This window comes from Bombina bombina, chromosome 8, assembly GCF_027579735.1.
Source record: "Bombina bombina isolate aBomBom1 chromosome 8, aBomBom1.pri, whole genome shotgun sequence".
Lineage (NCBI taxonomy): Eukaryota > Metazoa > Chordata > Amphibia > Anura > Bombinatoridae > Bombina > Bombina bombina.
The window spans coordinates 221746310-221765275 of record NC_069506.1 but is presented as its reverse complement, the minus strand read 5'-3'; the positions used below and the strand labels follow the sequence as shown (position 1 = coordinate 221765275).

Here is an 18966-nt window from a genome sequence, read left to right as displayed (position 1 = left end):
ATCGCCAGTCCTGCTCAGCGGTCACCTCTGCTCCATGCAGCCTTCCCTCCGGATGAAGATAGATGTCCCCGCCCTGGATGAAGATTTTGCCACCTTGAAGAAGACTTTCACCGCCGAACTTCAGGAACTGTGAGTACCTATTTCGGGCTAGACTTTTTTTTATTTTTTGGGGTGTTTTTTATTTAGATTAGGGTTTGGTTTTTTTGAATGGGCAGCAAAAGAGCTGATTGCCCTTTTAAAGGCAATGCCCATACAAATGTCCCTTTAGGGGCAATGGGTAACTTAGGTTTTTTAGACTTAGTTTTTTTTATTTTGATGGGTTGGGTGGGTTGGGGGGTTTACTTTTAGGGGGTACTTTGTATTTTTTTAGGTAAAAGAGCTGTTTAACTTAGGGCAATGCCCTACAAAAGGCCCTTTTAAGGGCTATTGGTAGTTTATTGTTAGATTAGGAGGTGTTTTTATTTAGGGGGGTTATTTTTATAGGAGTGTTAGATTGGGGTTTTTGTTTTAATTTTGATAATTTTGTTTATTTTTTTCAGCCATTTTAAATAAACTGCTCTATGACCAGGCTTATCGCCTAGTGCTTTAATATTTGTGTTGCAACACGATTCAGATGTAAGAGCTCTTCAAATTGATTTTTTATTTTCACTGGAACGTGTAACATTTTTTATTTCTTGATGGACTTAACACTTAACAAATATTTCATCCCATTTTGGATTGGACCCGATCATTTTGAGCTGTCTGTTGTTTATACATCAGGTGTTGCTCCTTCAAAAGTGTTTGTTTAGGGGGCATCACATCCATGATATTAAGATGCTGCTGGTCTGGTCTCTGTTTTTAAAACTTCCATTTTTTTAGCTGTTTCCAATCCATCACAGTATTCATGGGAAAATATTGTATGATGACTCAGATGAAATGTTCGTCTTCCATTCCAAAATCTAAAGGAGAGATGTAATTTGAATTAGTAAAAATGCTCTGACTAGTAAATTATAAAATAGAAAAATCTAAATTCACAAGAACTAAAAGAAACAGGAGTTTTTATTGAAATGTGAACTGAGCAAGTGATAAACCTTCAGCTTTGATAAACAGATGCAGGCTAAAATTGTTTTTTTAAAGTAGAAAAAGCTGTTGCATTTGAAATGCCAGTGGAGGATCCCTTGTGGATCTGAAGTACACTTAAAGGGATACGAAACCCCGCTTTTTTTCTTTCATGATTCAGATAGAGCATGCAATTTTAAGCAACTTTTTAATTTACTCCTAATATCAAATTTTCTTTGTTCTCTTGCTATTTTATTTAAAAAGTAGGAAACTAAAGCTTAGTAGCCGGCCCATTTTAGGTTCAGCACTCTGGACAGTGCTTGTTTATTGGTAGCTACATTTAGCCACCAATAAGCAAGCGTAACCCATGTTCTGAATAAAAAATAGGCCGGCTCCTAAGCTTTACATTCCTGCTTTTTAAATAAAGATAGCAAGAGAACAAAGAAAAAGTGATACTGCTTTATTTGAATCATTAAAGAAAACATTTGGGTTTAGAATCCCTTTAAAGGGCCACTAAACCCAAAATCTTTCTTTCATGATTCAGATAGAGAATACAAATTTAAACAGCATTCCAATTCACTTATATTATTTATTTTGCTTAATTTTTTAGATATCCTTAGTTGTAGAAAAAGCAATGCACATGGGTGAGCCAATCACACGAGGCTTCTATGTGCAGCAACCAATCAGCAGCTACTGAGCATATCTAGATATGCTTTTCAGCAAAGAATATCAAGATAATTAAACAAATTAGATAATAAAAGTAAATTAGAAAAATGTTTAAAATTGCATTCTCTTTCTAAATCATGAAAGAAAAAAATGTGGGTTTCATGTCCCTTTAAGTGTTAAAACCCTGAGGAATGTGAGTGAGTAGGGAAGTTACTTTGTTGCAAGTTTGGGAAGGTGCTATACTACCTGATATAAAGCCCTGCATGAAGGGCACGGTCCTCTTCCTACTATGTGCCAGAGAGGAACTTTTTTCCTCTCTCTCAGCCGCTTTCTTTGGCGCAGTTGGTATGGCAGCTCTGAGTATGCTGCTTTCTTAAAGGGACATGAAACCCACCATTTTCTTTTTCTTATTTTTCATGATTCAAATAGAGCATGAGATTTTAAGCTGCTTTCCAATTTACTTATTTTATCCAATTTGCTTCATTTTCTTTTTTGAAGGAGCAGCTATGCACTACTGGGAGCTATCTGAAGACATCTGGTGAACCAATGAAAAGAGGCATTTTTGAGTAGCCAACAATCAGTAGCTAACTCCCAGTAATGCATTGCTGCTCCTAAGCCTACCTAAGATATGCTTTTCAACTAAGGACACCAGGAAAAAGAAGCAATTTAGATGATAGAAGCAGATTGCAAAGTTGTTTAAAATCACATGTTCTGCCTGAATCATGAAAACAAATCATAACAAAACACATGTAAAATAGACTGAAGAAAGAGACAAAGATTCCGGACTGGTAGCCAATGTCAGTAGTGTTTATATTCAGCAGGTAGTAGATAGGTACAGCAGCTTCATACTATCTGACATGTTTTGCGCATGCTCTCATGCGCTTCCTCAGATGTAAAATATAATAAAATACAATGTAAAATATGGGTTTATAATTAATAAAAAAATATTTAACATTGATTTAAATGGTATATGACAAGGTGTTATACTTGGAAGGGCTCAAATAGGTATATGTGCAGTATGTGTGTGGATGTGTACATGTGTATGCTCATATGTATGTGTACACCCACATACTCATATATACAATTGAGCAGGGCCTGTCAATCATCCCTAAAAGGTGGCGGACAGGTTAAGGAGCAGCGGTCTTATTACTGCTGCTTCTTAATTTCCATTTCAGGTGAACAATGGTCCTCCAAAGCAGCTTTCACTGCTTGATAAATGAAGCCCAATGAGTCTAACCGTTAGTGATTAGTAATGGCTACGTAAGTTTTAAAGTTGAATTTATTTATTTATTTTTGTTAATATCCCCCTCACTTGTGTGGCATATTGATGTTAACAAAAAAAAATGTATACCTGTCTGACAAGGTCTTTTTTGTTTGGGCTATATTACAATATATTACAATAATCGGGGTCACTCAAAAAAATTCCAATATAAAAAGGGGTTCCCAGTGAAAAACATTTAAGGATCTCTGGAGTAAAATAATAGCATGTTGTATTTCCGCTATAAAAATATTAAAATACTTTTGCTATCAAGATAAAAGTAGCATTTTATACATTAAATGTACTTGTCTAAAGAAACAGTTTTTAAAGAAAACCTGTAGTTTTGTAACTGCAGATTGACAAAGTGTTAGAGATAATGTGAATGGTTAAGAAATGTTTGTACACGTTTTTAATATTTCCCAATATTTTAATACCTGTTTTGTGCTTACATTTGTTAAGAATTCAAACTCCAATTCTTGATTTCCACAAGAGATTCCTTAAAATGAACAGGATTTGTGGACCATGAATGGAGAGTTCCATCTATTGGTTATGCGGCAGAATGCAGGCATTTTAAACTTCCTTCCAAAACTATCAGAAATAATATTTTACTTATTTAAAGGCCATTATCAGAAGTTGAATCTGTATCTAGGGATGGGCAAATTAGTTTATATTTGAATTTGAATGTTAGAGTGAATGTTATTGTAGAAATTCAATTTACATAATTGAATGTTGATAAGAACGAATATTCTTAAAAATTCCTTTAATGAATGTTATTTACAGTTTTCCAATTTGAATATTACATTTATAAAACATTTCAAATTCGAATGCTACATTCGAGTTTGAATGTGACATTCGAATTCGAATATTACATTTATACAACACAGTTGTAGATCAGAAATACTATTTCAAATTTGAATGTGCCATTAGAATTTGAATATTACATTTTATAAAACACATTATTAGACTATTTCAAAATTGAATGTTACATTCAAATTCAAATGTAGCATTCAAATTTGAATATTACATTTTGAAATTGAATGTGATATAAAATACATAGCTAAACATTCTATTATTCGAACAAATATTTTTGAATGTTATTGAAAAATTCGAAAACGAAAATTTTAAAATAGAATGGTAGAATGTTATATAAACCTTCGAAATTTGATTTGAATGAATAAATGTATAAAAATTAGTTTTAAATTTCGAATTTTTAGAAACATTCGCCCATCCCTAGGTCTATCACAGTGGTTCTTAAATGTTTTTGAGACTGTGGAACACTTGGCAATGCAACTTTCTGTATTAGCACAATTGTTCTTAATGCTAGACTCTTTTGTAATTAACCATAAATGTATAGTATTTTACACATTACAGTGTAAACTTTACACTACATTGCCTATATTTAAATTCTATTACAATATATATTTTTATAACGATTACAGGGATGAATGACTTATTGAGATGTCTTTTTAAAATTACTTGGTAATGTGGACTTATTCAGACATGTCTCACCACATACAGAACAGCAATGGTTATGAAGACTCATGGGAATCCTAACTGCAAATAATTTATGCTATACTGTGTATTTATTGTTTTTTCTATCTTTTTAATCAGATTTCTTTATGCTTGTTTTCTATGGTAAACAAATACTTATCTATTGTAAAAAATCTAATGGTGCAAGTGTACCAGGTCCAAGACCAACACTGTGCTTCATGTGCGCACACCATTCATATTTAATTCTAGATCAGGTTCTCGCACCACACAGCCATAACCAAAACCATTTAAAATCATTTTTATTTTTGTTTTTTTAATTTTTATTGAGGTTAGCAATATAAGGGACATTACAGGCAAATACCACAATACAATCCACGTATACAGTCATGAATATATATACTATGTTATAATGATATCATGCATGTGCTGTTAGAACAAGAAAAGGTAAGTAGAATATGCAAACAAAGCTCATAAGGTTACAAGATTTTTAAGATTATTTTAAAAATCAAGTTCTCAGCCTGTAAAGCCAAGGAAACACTAAACATGTAAACCTCAGTTTTATATACATATATTAAAGGAACCTTCTAAATGGTATTATGGGTCACTCTTTTGACCCTAACTTGTCTTAACTCAACTTAAAAGAAGGCAAGTGAAAGATAAGGGACCACTTTTGGATCCCAGCTTGGTGCATATTTTCAAAGTTTTGTTTATGTAGTATCACAGAGTGACTTTGTGGAACATAAAATAACTTATGAGTATAAAAGGTCACTCTTGAGCTTAGTATATAGATTACACAGAATAGTAGCCTACATAATATATAATGCAAAACAACTAAGTAATATGAAATAAACGTTATCACCTTGATAAACTAAAATGTAGATGGAGGGTAATATGAGATAGTGCTCTCTGGGAGGGGAATAACAAACCCAATTTCCCTTTTCTTCCGTTGTTTTTTCTTCTTTATGATCACTGTCAGTGAAATTGAGTGTGCAGAACCTAAGATCAATATAGTATTCTAGTGTAAGGTGCTTAAAACCTATTGTGAATCTACAGTAACTTACATGGGGTCAGTGTCTTAGTAGATAATCATACATATAACAGCACACCAATACACCTAACATACTAGACATAGGGTAACTTGGAGAAACTGCTCTCTAATATAGTCAAGCATGTATTACATTTGAAATCAAAGTTACTAAATGTTGCAGTATATCTTTTCATAGGGGGATACGTGCTCTACAGATAAGGATTAATTATCTGACACATACTGTAAATATTTGCAGCTGAACTATGAGTTCCAGGATCAACATGTAAAATGGAAGGTAGGGGTTAAAGAAGCACAGAGGTGATTAAAAACAGATGTTTTCTGTATTAAAGTAGAGATAAGGAGAGAAGCCCTCGCAGATAAATCTTTTGAAGCCCCGGTGCTTCCGCCGCTAGCAGCACGGCAACAGATATTGGTGTGTAGAGGGGAAATCATTCAAAAATATGTGTCAGCTAAAGTAGTGAGCCGAAAATTAGCCATAGTAATTAAACACACATTAGTTCTAACATTATTGGGGAGAAGAACACACTTTAGTGTCTACCAACTGAATGTCCATAGTCCTCAATGTAAGTCCTGTGCGATCCATGAAGTAAGGTCTATGTTATACAGCAAGTAGTAGACTGTTCCATGAATGACGTGAGGCAAGTTCATAAAGTATACGGGAGAAGAAAGCAACATACTGCTGCGCTGTTCGTCATTTTATTCCAGCCCAATGCCAACAAAATAAAACAAAAGACCACTGAGCTCTTAGAAACTGGGGTGTTACAGTAGGTCTATCAAGCTCATACTGAGTTAAATAATACTGTGGAAGTATGGCTACGGGCAGCGTTGCATAGCATAATTAACCACTGGGGTCCCAGTTCTGTTGTGACACAGCGGAACAGAAACTTTTCATGTATCCCCACTTACTGTTTCTTACTCTCGAGTCTAGTAGCAAAATGCGGTCATCGCTCATCTGCAGGAGGACAACCCGTAGCTCTTTCATACTCTGGGTTGCCGTGTGGGCTGTGAAACCGCCGTTTCTACTGACCTCGGATTGGAGATTAGTTCTGGTAGAACTATGTCTGGCCGGCTCGCTGGTAGGTGTTTCGGTTATGGAGGTATAATCAAGTATCTTAGGGACCGTCAAGATCTCTGTAGTGTAGCAATTCGATCTTGTTGGTGGCAAAACTGGGGGTCCCAAAGGTACCACACGGGGAGCATAACCGTCGTTAGGAGCACCGCTTATCTCGGCAACAAGTGTCTCTTTTAGAGCATAGTCTATCAAACTGTCTCCATAGTCGAGTAGAACAATCTACACCGGAGCATTCAAAGGAGCTAATGCAACGGTTTCTTTATATGACTGTGGAGCTACCTCTATTATCACCTCACTATCAACTGGCTGGTTGTAGGATTTTAGAGGCCTCCATAGGTTCTGGGACCGGGTGTCATTTTCCCTCACATGGGGCTCTGTATTGAGCGTGGCTCTGTTACTCGCCTGATGTGCAGCCATACGGAGAGAATTAAAGGCTTCTGTTAGAGATGCCATAAGGGTCGCTTGATGAAGGTCTAGGAGCTTAGTGAGTTCCATAATGGTTGCTGCGGTCATTTCCAGGTCGCTTGTCAATACGATCTTACAGCAAATGATTGTAAATAATATAGAATTGGCCAGTTACAACTGAACTGGTTTGCTAACCCAGGGTCCTGGGGGGGGTATGAACACGGCAGCCCCAACAACACAGACAATCAGGCTTACAAGTAAGGCCTCTCGACCCCGTGGCTGGTCTCTGTGGAGTTAGCTGAGGAACATAGGCAGGTCCGTTTTATGCTAGATATTCTCAGACTCCTCACTAGTCAGACAAGGTGTTATAGATAAGTATGTCAGAAAAAAGTAGGTGAAATTTAGAAAATACTTCTAAAAAGGATGATTGAGTCCAGGAGTTCTTCACATACACGTCCTGCCGTAACAGCTGTAGGCTCCGCCCCTAAAATAATTTTTAATATTTTATATTGTGTTTACTGTGTATTTACTGGAAATATTTTACATTCCAATAATATTCACATAGTGGCAAATGTTCTTAGTATTTTGAAAAATATATTCCTATATATATATTTTTAGATATATAGGTATAGATATATATTTTACAAAAATTACTTACCGGTATATATATATATATATATATATATATATATATATAAATTTGTATTTGAAAATAAAAAAAAACATATCTTCTATGTAAAGAATATTGGAATTTAAAATATTCATAACTATCTTTGGGCAAGATTACAAGTCGTACAGCAAATCGGTTGTGAAAACATAGTACTCGTTATGGCTTTTTCGCATTTGGAGTTGCGCAGGTATTACAAAGTGCAAAATAACATATTTTGCTCGCACGTTAAGCCTCATAATGCAAACCGCTAAATCGCATACGCGTTCACATATTCCCCATAGTCAATGGAGAAGTAAAATAGAAAAAAACACACAAAATCCCTAATATGTTGAGCAAAGCCCATGACGTATTCTCCTTGAAAAGTGTACATAAAAATGTAAATATTTCATATTACAAAAATGTTTTCACAACGGAATATGTTCTATTTATTGCTAAATTAATATTTCTTTATATATTTGATAATATTTGGACTGATATATCTATTTATTGCAAGATATGTATATGAATCTATATATGTCTAGATATCTCGAAATCTATATGGGAATAGCTGTTTTAAAATCCCTCTGAAATATTGTTTAAAGGGACACTGAACCCAAATTTGTTCATTTGTAATTCAGAAAGAGCATGCAATTTTAAGCAACTTTCTAATTTACTCCTATTATCAATTTTTCTTCGTTCTCTTGCTATCATTATTTGAAAAAGAAGGCATATAAGCTTTTTTTTGGTTTCAGTACTCTGGCCAGCACTTTTTATTGATGGATGAATTTATCCACCAATCAGCAAGGTTCACCAAAAATGGGCCGGCATCTAAACTTACATTCTTGCATTTCAAATAAAGATACCAAGAGAATGAAGAAAATTTGATAATAGGAGTAAATTAGAAAGTTGCTTAAAATTTCATGCTCAATCTGAATCACGAAATTAAATTTTTGAGTACAGTGTCCCTTTAATATGCATAAGATTGTAATGTAAAATCTTTTCATTATCTCAATCTCAATAGTTAAACATATCTCTATACATATAAATCCATGTTTCTCTATGTGTATGTATATGTATGTCAATGCAAAATCCCTGCGTCTGCTTTTTTTTTTAACACCTGAGATCTCGTACCTTTGTGCTTTTACAACTTTTGTGTGCAATATTTTTTTTTTTTCAAATCATTTTTATTAGACAGTGTTAATATGAGTGTAACTGTACTTTGTAATGTATTTTTGAAGTGCTTTGTGAAACTTTTTTGTTGCCGAAAAGCATTAACTACAGCTCTTCGAGTGCAGAAAGGATAGTTGTGTAAAAGGAGAATGCGCGCGCAATCGCAATTTTTCAAGACTTGTAATACCTGCGCAATGGAAATTGATTGCGAAAAGACCACATCGCTTGTACACTGTTTGAGAAACGCTGGCCTATCACACTAGTCATGAAAGCTTTAAATAGCTTTTGATTGAGTTTTCAAGTTCAAAGCCATTCCAATCTCTTTGAAAAATCATTACAAATCTAGCTATTATGTGGTTAAACAGCTGATATGTACTATGTTAAAGGGTGATTCAAGTAATTTTATTCTTTGATGAATCAAAAAGAGACATTAAAAAAAAGTTTTTTATATGAAGGCCTTTTTATGAAAATTATGCTTTTTGTTTTCATTCTTATAGAGTGTGTCATTGGCTAGAGAGTGGTAGGAATTGAGTTATCTGTCCCAAGGGATACATTGTGCACAAACATGCACATCCTTTTAGATTCAAGCCTAATTTAGATAGATTTAGAGTTAGGGGCATATTTATTAAATGCCTGTCCGACATGATGCGATCAGCAGATCATGTCTGACAGACCTCACTGAATGCGGAGAGCAATACGCTCTCTGCATTCAGCATTTAAGCTGCTGGTGCAACTCCGCCCCCTGCAAATTCGCGGCCAATTGGCCGCCAGCAGGGGGTTGTCAATCAACCCGATCATACTCGATCGGGTTAATTTGTGGCAATGTCTGTCCGCCTCCTCAGAGCAGGCGGACAGTTTATGGAGCAGCGGTCTTCAGACCACTGCTCCATAACTTGCGTTTCTGGCGAGTCTGCAGGCTCGCCAAAAATACGGGGCTTCAAGCTCCATACGGAGCTTGATAGATGTGCCCCTTAGAGTTAGTCTTTCTTATGGGAAAAAAAAACTGCAATATTCTCTTTCTTCAATTTTATAAAATGTTTGTGTATAATTGGTTCACATTCTGGATAAATGTCTTTCTTATTTAGACATAGTGAAATATTGCTTTAAAACTATGAATGTTGTACATAAGTAAATAAATATTTAAACCTATTATATGATTATATTATTAAAGGGATATTAAACCCATTTTGTTTCTTTCATGATTGAGAGAGAGAGAGCACTGGTTTTCAAATCTATCCTCAGACCTCCCTAACAGGCCAGATTGTGAAGATAACTGAACTGAAGCACAAGTGAAATAATCAGCTGATTAGTAAACATGGTTATTTTACCTGCTTTCAGCCAAGGTAATCCTGAAAACCTGGCCTGTTAGGGAGGTCTGAGGACAGGTTTGAAAACCAGTGATATAGAGCATACATTTGTAAACAACTTTCAAATTTACTTCTATTATCAATTTTTCTTAATTCTCTTATCATCCTTTCTTGAAAGAGCATCAATGAACTACTAGGAGCTAGCTAAACACATCTGTAAGACAATTACAAGAAGCATATATGGGCAGCTACCAATCACCAGCTAGCTCTTAGCTCCTGAATCAATCTAAATAATGAAAGAAATATTTGGGGTTCCACGTCCCTTTAAATTATTAATTGCACACAAAATTATATGATATTGTTGGATAATTGAAAAAAATGCAAGTAAACAGCCAATGTTAACCGTTTTACTGCTGAACCATTTCACACCCATGTTAGAGCTGTGTTTAGTCGTTTGTGCCTCATTATATTTACATAAACTGCTTTTATCTGGATTAACCACAGATTAGGGATTGGTTTATATAATTTTGGGTCTAAACAACTGGCATTCCCTTCTAGGTGGCAAATTGGTTGATTTACACTGCTTGGAGATGGGACAAGACACTAGTTTAAATAATTTTGAACCGATTTTCTATTAAAATCAAAGATTTCAGTTACATAATCCTTTGATGTACCAATGGGGATTCCATTTTTTCATAAATAGGATTTCTGAATATAATTTGAATACCTTAAACTTTTAGGATAATTTTGTTAGGTTCACTTACAATGAATAGTGTAAAATAGTAGTATTCAAACTGAATGTATTCAAATACCTTAAATGCATCTTTCCCGAAAACCTTGAAACTACAGTTTGCCATGTGTTAAACATAATGTTAATCCTTGAAAATTTGAATGGTTAATGCATGAAAATATTATTTTAATATGTTCCAGTATTATGTGGTGAGAGAGGGTAAGAACAAAGCCCCCTGTCCCATTTCTAGAAATTAACTGGTTTCCAGTGGAGTAGCTTTATCTTTGAGGGACAACTGACCCCTTATTTGAAAAAACATAATTTATGTAAGAATTTACCTGATAAATTCATTCCTACCAGGAGGGGGCAAAGTTTCCCAAACCTCAAAATGCCTATAAATACACCTCCCACCTCACTCATAACTCAGTTTAATGTATAGCCAAGTAGTGAGGTGTAAAAAAAGGAGTAAAAAGCATACAAAAAGAGGAACTGGAAAAATAATGTGCTTTATACAAAAAAATCATAACCACCAAAAAAATAGGGTGGGTCTCATGGACTCTTGCCACTATGAAAGAAATGAATTTATCAGGTAGGTTCTTACATAAATTATGTTTTCTTTCATGTAAATGGCAAAAGTCCATGAGCTAGTGACGTATGGGATATAATACCCAAGTTGTGGAAGTCCACGGGTCACTAGAGAGGGAGGGATAAAATAAAAACAGAATGTATGCTTACCTGATAAATTTCTTTCTTTTGCGATGTACCGAGTCCACGGATTCATCCTAACTTGTGGGATATTGTCCTTCCTGACAGGAAGTAGCAAAGAGAGCACCACAGCAGAGCTGTCTATATAGCTCCCCCCTTAACTCCACCCCCCAGTCATTCGACCGAAGGCCAAGAAAGGAAAGGAGAAACTATAAGGTGCAGAGGTGACTGAAGTTTACATAAAACAATACTATCAGTCTTGAATAGACAGGGCGGGCCGTGGACTCGGTACATCGCAAAAGAAAGAAATGTATCAGGTAAGCATAAATTTTGTTTTCTTTTGCATGATTTACCGAGTCCACGGATTCATCCTAACTTGTGGGATACCAATACCAAAGCTTTAAGACACGGATGAAGGGAGGGACAAGACAGGAACCTAAACGGAAGGCACCACTGCTTGCAAAACCTTTCTCCCAAAAATAGCCTCAGAAGAAGCAAAAGTATCAAATTTATAACATTTTGAAAAGGTATGAAGCGACGACCAAGTCGCAGCCTTACAAATCTGTTCAACAGAAGCATCATTTTTAAAAGCCCATGTGGAAGCTACCGCTCTGGTAGAATGAGCTGTAATCCTTTCAGGAGGCTGCTGTCCAGCAGTCTCATAAGCCAAACGGATGATGCTTTTCAGCCAAAAGGAAAGAGAAGTCCCGTAGCCTTTTGACCCCTACGCTTTCCAGAATAGACAACAAACAAAGAAGATGTTTGACGAAAATCTTTGGTTGCCTTCAAATAAAATTTCAAAGCACGAACCACGTCCAAGTTGTGCAACAGACGTTCCTTCTTACAAGAAGGATTAGGACACAGAGAAGGAACAACAATTTCTTGATTGATATTCCTGTTAGTAACAACCTTAGGTAGGAACCCAGGCTTGGTACGCAAAACCACCTTAACAGCATGGAACACAAGATAAGGAGAGTCACATTGCAATGCAGATAGTTCAGAAACTCTTCGAGCTGAAGAGATAGCAACTAGGAACAAAACTTTCCAAGATAAAAGAACAAAATTTAGACTCCATGGCGGAGCAATAGGTTTAAACACAGGCTTAATTCTAACTAAAGCCTGACAAAAAGCCTGAACCTCTGGAACATCTGCCAGACGTTTGTGCAACAAAATAGACAGTGCAGATATCTGTACCTTTAGGGAACTAGCTGATAATCCTTTCTCCATTCCCTCTTGGAGAAAAGACAAAATCCTAGGAATCCTGATTTTACTCCAGGAGAAGCCTTTGGATTTGCACCAAAAAAGATATTTACGCCATATCTTATGATAAATTTTCCTGGTAACAGGCTTTCGAGCCTGAATCAAGGTATTTATGACTGACTCAGAGAAACCCCGCTTTGATAGAATCAAGCGTTCAATCTCCAAGCAGTCAGTTGCAGAGAAATTAGATTTGGATGCTAGAATGGACCTTGAATCAGAAGGTCCTGTCTCAATGGCAGAGACCATGGTGGAAGGGATGACATGTCCACCAGGTCTTCATACCAAGTCCTGCGTGGCCATGCAGGTCCTATCAAAATCACTGATGCTCTCTCCTGTTTGATTCTGGCAATCAGACGTGGAAGGAGAGGGAAAGGTGGAAACACATAAGCCAGGTTGAACGACCAGGGTACTGCTAGAGCATCTATCATTACAGCCTGAGGATCCCTTGACCTGGAGCTGTAACGAGGAAGTTTGGCGTTCTGACGAGACACCATCAGATCCAACTCTGGTGTGCCCCATAGCCGAACCAGCTGAGCAAACACCTCCGGATGGAGTTCCAACTCCCCCGGATGAAAAGTCTGACGACTTAGAAAATCTTCCTCCCAGTTCTCTACACCTGGGATATACATCGCTGACAGATGGCAAGAGTGAGCCTCTGCCCATTGGATTATCCTTGAGACCTCTATCATCGCTAAGGAACTCTTTGTTCCGCCCTGATGATTGATATAAGCCACAGTCGTGATATTGACCGTGATTGAAGATAAAATAAAACTAACAGTTTAACACCTCTTCTCTTTATTCTTCCTGCTTAGAGCCAGCAAAGAGAATGACTGGGGGGTGGAGCTAAGAGGGGAGCTATATAGACAGCTCTGCTGTGGTGCTCTTTTTGCTACTTCCTGTCAGGAAGGACAATATCCCACAAGTTAGGATGAATCCGTGGACTCGGTACATCATGCAAAAGAAAACAGCTATATCTGCTGAGAAATTAAATCCAAAAAAACTAATTATTAAGTTTTCTTAAAAGTTTCAAAAAACTCAAATCAAAGGCACTAGAATCAAACTGAGACAGCTGCCTGAAGAACCTTTCTACCAAAGGCTGCTTCCGAAGAAGCAAACACATCAAAATGGTAAAATTTAGTAAATGTATGCAAAGAAGACCAAGTTGCTGCTTTGCAAATTTGATCAACTGAAGCTTCATTCTTGAAAGCCCAAGAAGTGGCAACTGATCTAGTAGAATGAGCTGTAATTCGCTGAGGTGGAGACTGTCCCACCTCCAAATAAGCTTTGTGAATCAAAAGTTTCAACCAAGATGCCAGAGAAATGGCAGAGGCTTTCTGCCCTTTCTTGGAACCAGAAAAAATAACAAATAGACTAGAAGTCTTTCTGAAATCTTTAGTAGCCTCAACATAATATTCCAAACTCTTACCACATCCAAAGAATGTAAAGACTTTTCAAGAGTATTCTTGGGATTTAGGACACAAGGAAGGAAAACAATTTCCCTATTAATGTTGTTTGAATTCACAACTTAAGGCAAAAATTTAAATGAAGTCCGCAAAACAGCTTTATCTTGATGGAAAATCAGATAAGGAGACTCGCAAGAGAGAACAGACAACTCAGAAACTCTTCTAGCAGAAGAGATAGCCAAAAGAAATAACTCTTTCCAAGAAAGTAATTTAATATCCAGAAAATGCATAGGCTCAAAAGGCAGAGCCTGTAAAATCTTCAACACCAAATTTAGACTCCAAGGAGGAGAAATAAATGTAATAACAGGTTTGATATGAATCAAAACCCGAACAAAACAATGCATATCAGGAAGCTTAGCAATCTTTCTATGAAATAAGACAGAAAGAGCAGAGATTTGTTCTTTCAAAGTATTTGCAGACAACCCTTTATCCAAACCATCCGGAAGAAACTGTATAATCCTAGGAATTCTGAAAGAATGCCAAGAATAATCATGAGTGGAACACCATGAAATATAGGTTTTCCAAACCTGATGATAAATCTTCCTTTAAACAGACTTACGAGCCTATATCATAGTGCTAATCACTGAGTCAGAGAAACCTCTATAACTAAGCACTAAGCGTTCAATTTGCATGCCTTCAAATTTAGAGATTTGAGATCCTGATGGAAAAACGGCCCTTGAGACAACTGGATGAAAAATAGCAAAGGATACAAAGAGAACAAAGCAAATTAGAAAGTTGTTTCACATTGCATGCTCCGTCTAACTCATGAAGACCATTCTTTAGTAATCATATTAGAGATAGCATCTGGAATAGGAAAAACTTCAGGAGCAACCTCAGAAGTTTTAAAAACAGAATTCAAACGATTACTAGTTTTATCATCAAGAGGACTAGACTCCTCAATACCCAAAGTAAACAATACTTCCTTTAATAAAGAACGAATATATTCAATCTTTAAAAAAAAAAAAAAGATTTCTTAATTTCAGTCTCTGATGCAGGATCCTCTGAGACAGTGAGATCCTCATCAGCAGAGGAAACTTCAGTATGCTGTCGGTCAATACAAATTTCATCAGATTTATGAGAAGTTTGGAAAGACATTTTACGTTTATTTGAAGGTGGAGTAGCAGTCATAGCCTTCTCTATGGCTGCAGCAATATAATTTTTCATATCTGCAGGAATATCATGCACATTAGACTGTGAAGGAATAACAGTAGATGTATTTGTATTATAGAAACATTATCAGCATGTAATAATTTGTCATAACAAGTGCCACATATTTGAGCTGAAGAAATAAGATCAGCTAATTTACAACAAACACACTTAGCTTTGGTAGAATTGTGTTCATGCAGCTTAGTGCCTACAGTAGTATCAGAGGCAGGATCAGTTTGAGACATCTTGCAAAATGAAACAAAAAAAGAAAAAATAACATTTAAACAAAATATCCAATTTCCTCAAAATAGCAGTTTCAGGAATGGGAAAAAAAGCTTATGATAAAATTCTTATACAAAAGTAAAATCAAAAGCAAACATCATAAACATTTATAAACAAATGAGAGCAGCAAGCAAAAGAGGGAGAGACTTGATATAACAAATGTTGGCCCCAAGAATGACGCAAACAAAGATGCCTCAAATGCAGAGGTAAAAACTTTTGGCGCCAAAGCTTTCACAATGAAATGACACAACTTGCGTCATAACAGGCTGGACTTCGCGCCAAAAAAAATTGCGTTAACAAAGACGCAAGAAATTACTTGACTCTCATCACGGCAGGCGCAACTTCACGCCAAAAATAATGCAATAAAGAGTAGCATTTTGCGTCATCGCGAACCTAGTTTGCCCACGAAAATTTTGAATAACAGACTCCACACCCCAGGTAAGAAAAAAATACCTAAATTCTCCCATAAACATATTCTCCATGCTGAAACTGTCAGACTGCAAAGGGAAATATACACAGACCTGACTCATGGCAAATATATGCAATATATATTAAAAACTTTATGATATAAAATGCCAAACATAGCTAAGAGTGTCTTAAAAATAATATATACTTACCAGAAGACACCCATCCAAATATAGCAGACAGCCAAACCAGTACTGAAACATATCAGTAGAGGTAATGGTAGAGGAGTAGAATGTCGATCTGTAAAGGGAGGCAGCAGATCAATCCCTGCGACTGATTTACAGTGAGCCCTAGAATAAATTTTCCATAGGCAAAAACATTATCATCAGGCAATACTCCCTTCACATCCCTCAGACAAACACTGTACTTTGAGAGGAATTGGGCTTCAAAATGCTTAGAAGCACCTTTCACAGAAGAAATCAAGCCCATCTTGCTTCACCACCTCCAAAGGAGGCAAAGTTTGTAAAACTGAGGTATAAGTGAAGTGGGAGGTGTATTTATAGGCATTTTGAGGTTTGGGAAATTTTGCCCCCTCCTGGTAGGAATGTATATCCCATACGTCACTAGCTCATTGACTCTTGCCACTTACATGAAAGAAAGGGGAGTCTCCCCTTTTAAATGAACATATAGGGGCCTATTTATGAAAGGCCTGACGGACATGATCCGACATTGCGGATCATGTCCGACAGACCTCACTGAATGCGGAGAGCAATATGCTCTCCGCATCCGCATTCAGCATTGCATCAGCAGTGAACTGCTGGTGCAACGCCACCCCCTGCAGATTCGCGGCCAATCGGCCGCTAGCAAGGGGGTATCAATCAACCCGATCGTATTCGATCGGGTTAAATTGCGGCAATGTCTGTCCGCCTCCTCAGAGCAGGCGGACAGGTTATGGAGCAGTGGTCTTTAGTCTGAAGGCTTGCCAGAAACACGGGGCGTCAAGCTCCATACGTAGCTAGATAGATAGGCCCCGTAATTTGTCCCTCTAATACAAACAGGGGCCCCATTAGTGTACCCCTCTTGCTCAGGGTAAAAACACTTTAAACACTGCAGATTTTTGATAATTTTACAGTGGCATGCAACCCATCTCTTTCAGATGAGGGGGTCTCTTGTACCTGTAAAATGCAGTTGATTGTCAAAAAAACAGCAGATGCACTTAAAGTGATGTTTACCAGGATGATCCCCTATCCCCTCACCCTCCACTTGTTAGAGGATCACTTGACCCCTCATTTGAAATAAGGGAACTCTTGTCCCTTTAAGTATTCTGAGAGATGAGATATGGGCTTTCAAAAAACCCTGCAGCCACAGACTCACAAACAAAGGGACTTCCTGCTTTAGCAGGGGACCTCCTGGTTCCTGTGATATCAGCATGTGGAGATGTAGAAGATTCACACAGCAATGCGAAAGGAGACAGAATGCAGTGCCCAGAATCTGGATCCAAAAGGGGACCCCTCAGGATATTGACACGTTATCCATACTGAGTGATAAGTGTATAAGATGTCAACTAAACACATATATATATAATAACATATATATGTCTGTCCAAACTCCCCCTGTTAATAGACTGAAATGCCCAAGTTATTTGAAAAAGGGGACTATGCATCAGTGCTTGCTAAGCAGGAATCTAAGAAGTATGGCAGCTCTTTTAGCCACACAGAAGGCATCAGACCATATTATGGGATAACCATATTTCAGCTGAGTTTTGGGGATCTGACTACTTTAAAAAGATTTTTTTATCTCTCACTATAGAAATGTATTGCTATGTCCCTATAGCTATAAAGTGATCATCATGCTATAGTCTCTGAATCACATGATGTCTGTTATAGATTATAAAAATACCATAAGGGCTAGCAAAAAAGAGGTTGCAATTCACAAGAACAAGCAGATGGACTTTTTAAGGAGAAACATAACTACCAACATTTCCCAGCTTGTATCTGGGACTAGAAGGCTGGGAGTAACCAGGTTAAGTGAAAGTAGACATTGTAGCACAGATGGGTAAAGGACCTGTTAGGGTGTGTCATGAGTAAGATCAGTCATGGGAAAAGTGGGGTTGAGTGTGCTATTGGTGGGTTTGGGGCAGTCCAGTCGCATAGCGGGAAAATTCCTGGTTTCACTTGCAGCGGGAGGAACATGGGTACCGATCTCTCAAATTGAAATGATCATGCAAAATGTGAGAGCACTGGTACAGGGAAGGTTATGTAGGATGTTTGTGTTGTATACACTATTTGTTGGTAAGTGATATATATAGCAGCCTAGTTATCTGAGGCTGGAAACTGCTGTATTCACTCAGTCTGTTGACTTCCTGTTCATCATTTCTCTACCCTACCTGCTAGGAAAAAATAATTTATTCATGATTTATATGGGGACATCATCTGTTCCTGTCCAAATATTTTATTTCTACATATTTTGCTACTATTGCATTTTTGGCATGAACTGTAAAAAAACTTAATAAAAGCAATGAGTATAAATCTATTAGACATGCACTAAGTCAAATTGTCTCTCACCTTTATGCTGCAACGGGGCAGGACTACCACGGGTAGGGGGCCCAGCTTAAAAAAAAAAATTAAAACATTTTCCCAAATACTTTATTTCTAAATATTTTGTGTATTACTCTATAACGTAATACATGTTTAACTTACTACATTAAGCTTTTGGGTACAAAACAATTTGCTAAATCTTTAAAATTACTATTTAAATGTCACAGGGCAGTGCTAGTCTTCTGACGGAGATCTGCAGGTTTATTTATAGAAAATACATCTGTGTTAAGGCATGTATACAACAAAATAAAAAAAAAAAACTTTTCAAATTATT

At 36.8% G+C, this 18966-nt stretch overlaps 1 long non-coding RNA gene across 1 annotated transcript in view; it reads right to left on the bottom strand.

Annotated features, from left to right (window-relative positions):
• Positions 1 to 623: 623 nt before the first annotated feature.
• Positions 624 to 18966, bottom strand: part of LOC128638130 (uncharacterized) — a 37851-nt gene continuing 19508 nt past the window's right edge. The window contains exon 2 of the long non-coding RNA XR_008399049.1: positions 624 to 938. This is a non-coding gene — a long non-coding RNA (uncharacterized LOC128638130). The remainder of the gene's footprint in view (positions 939 to 18966) is intronic.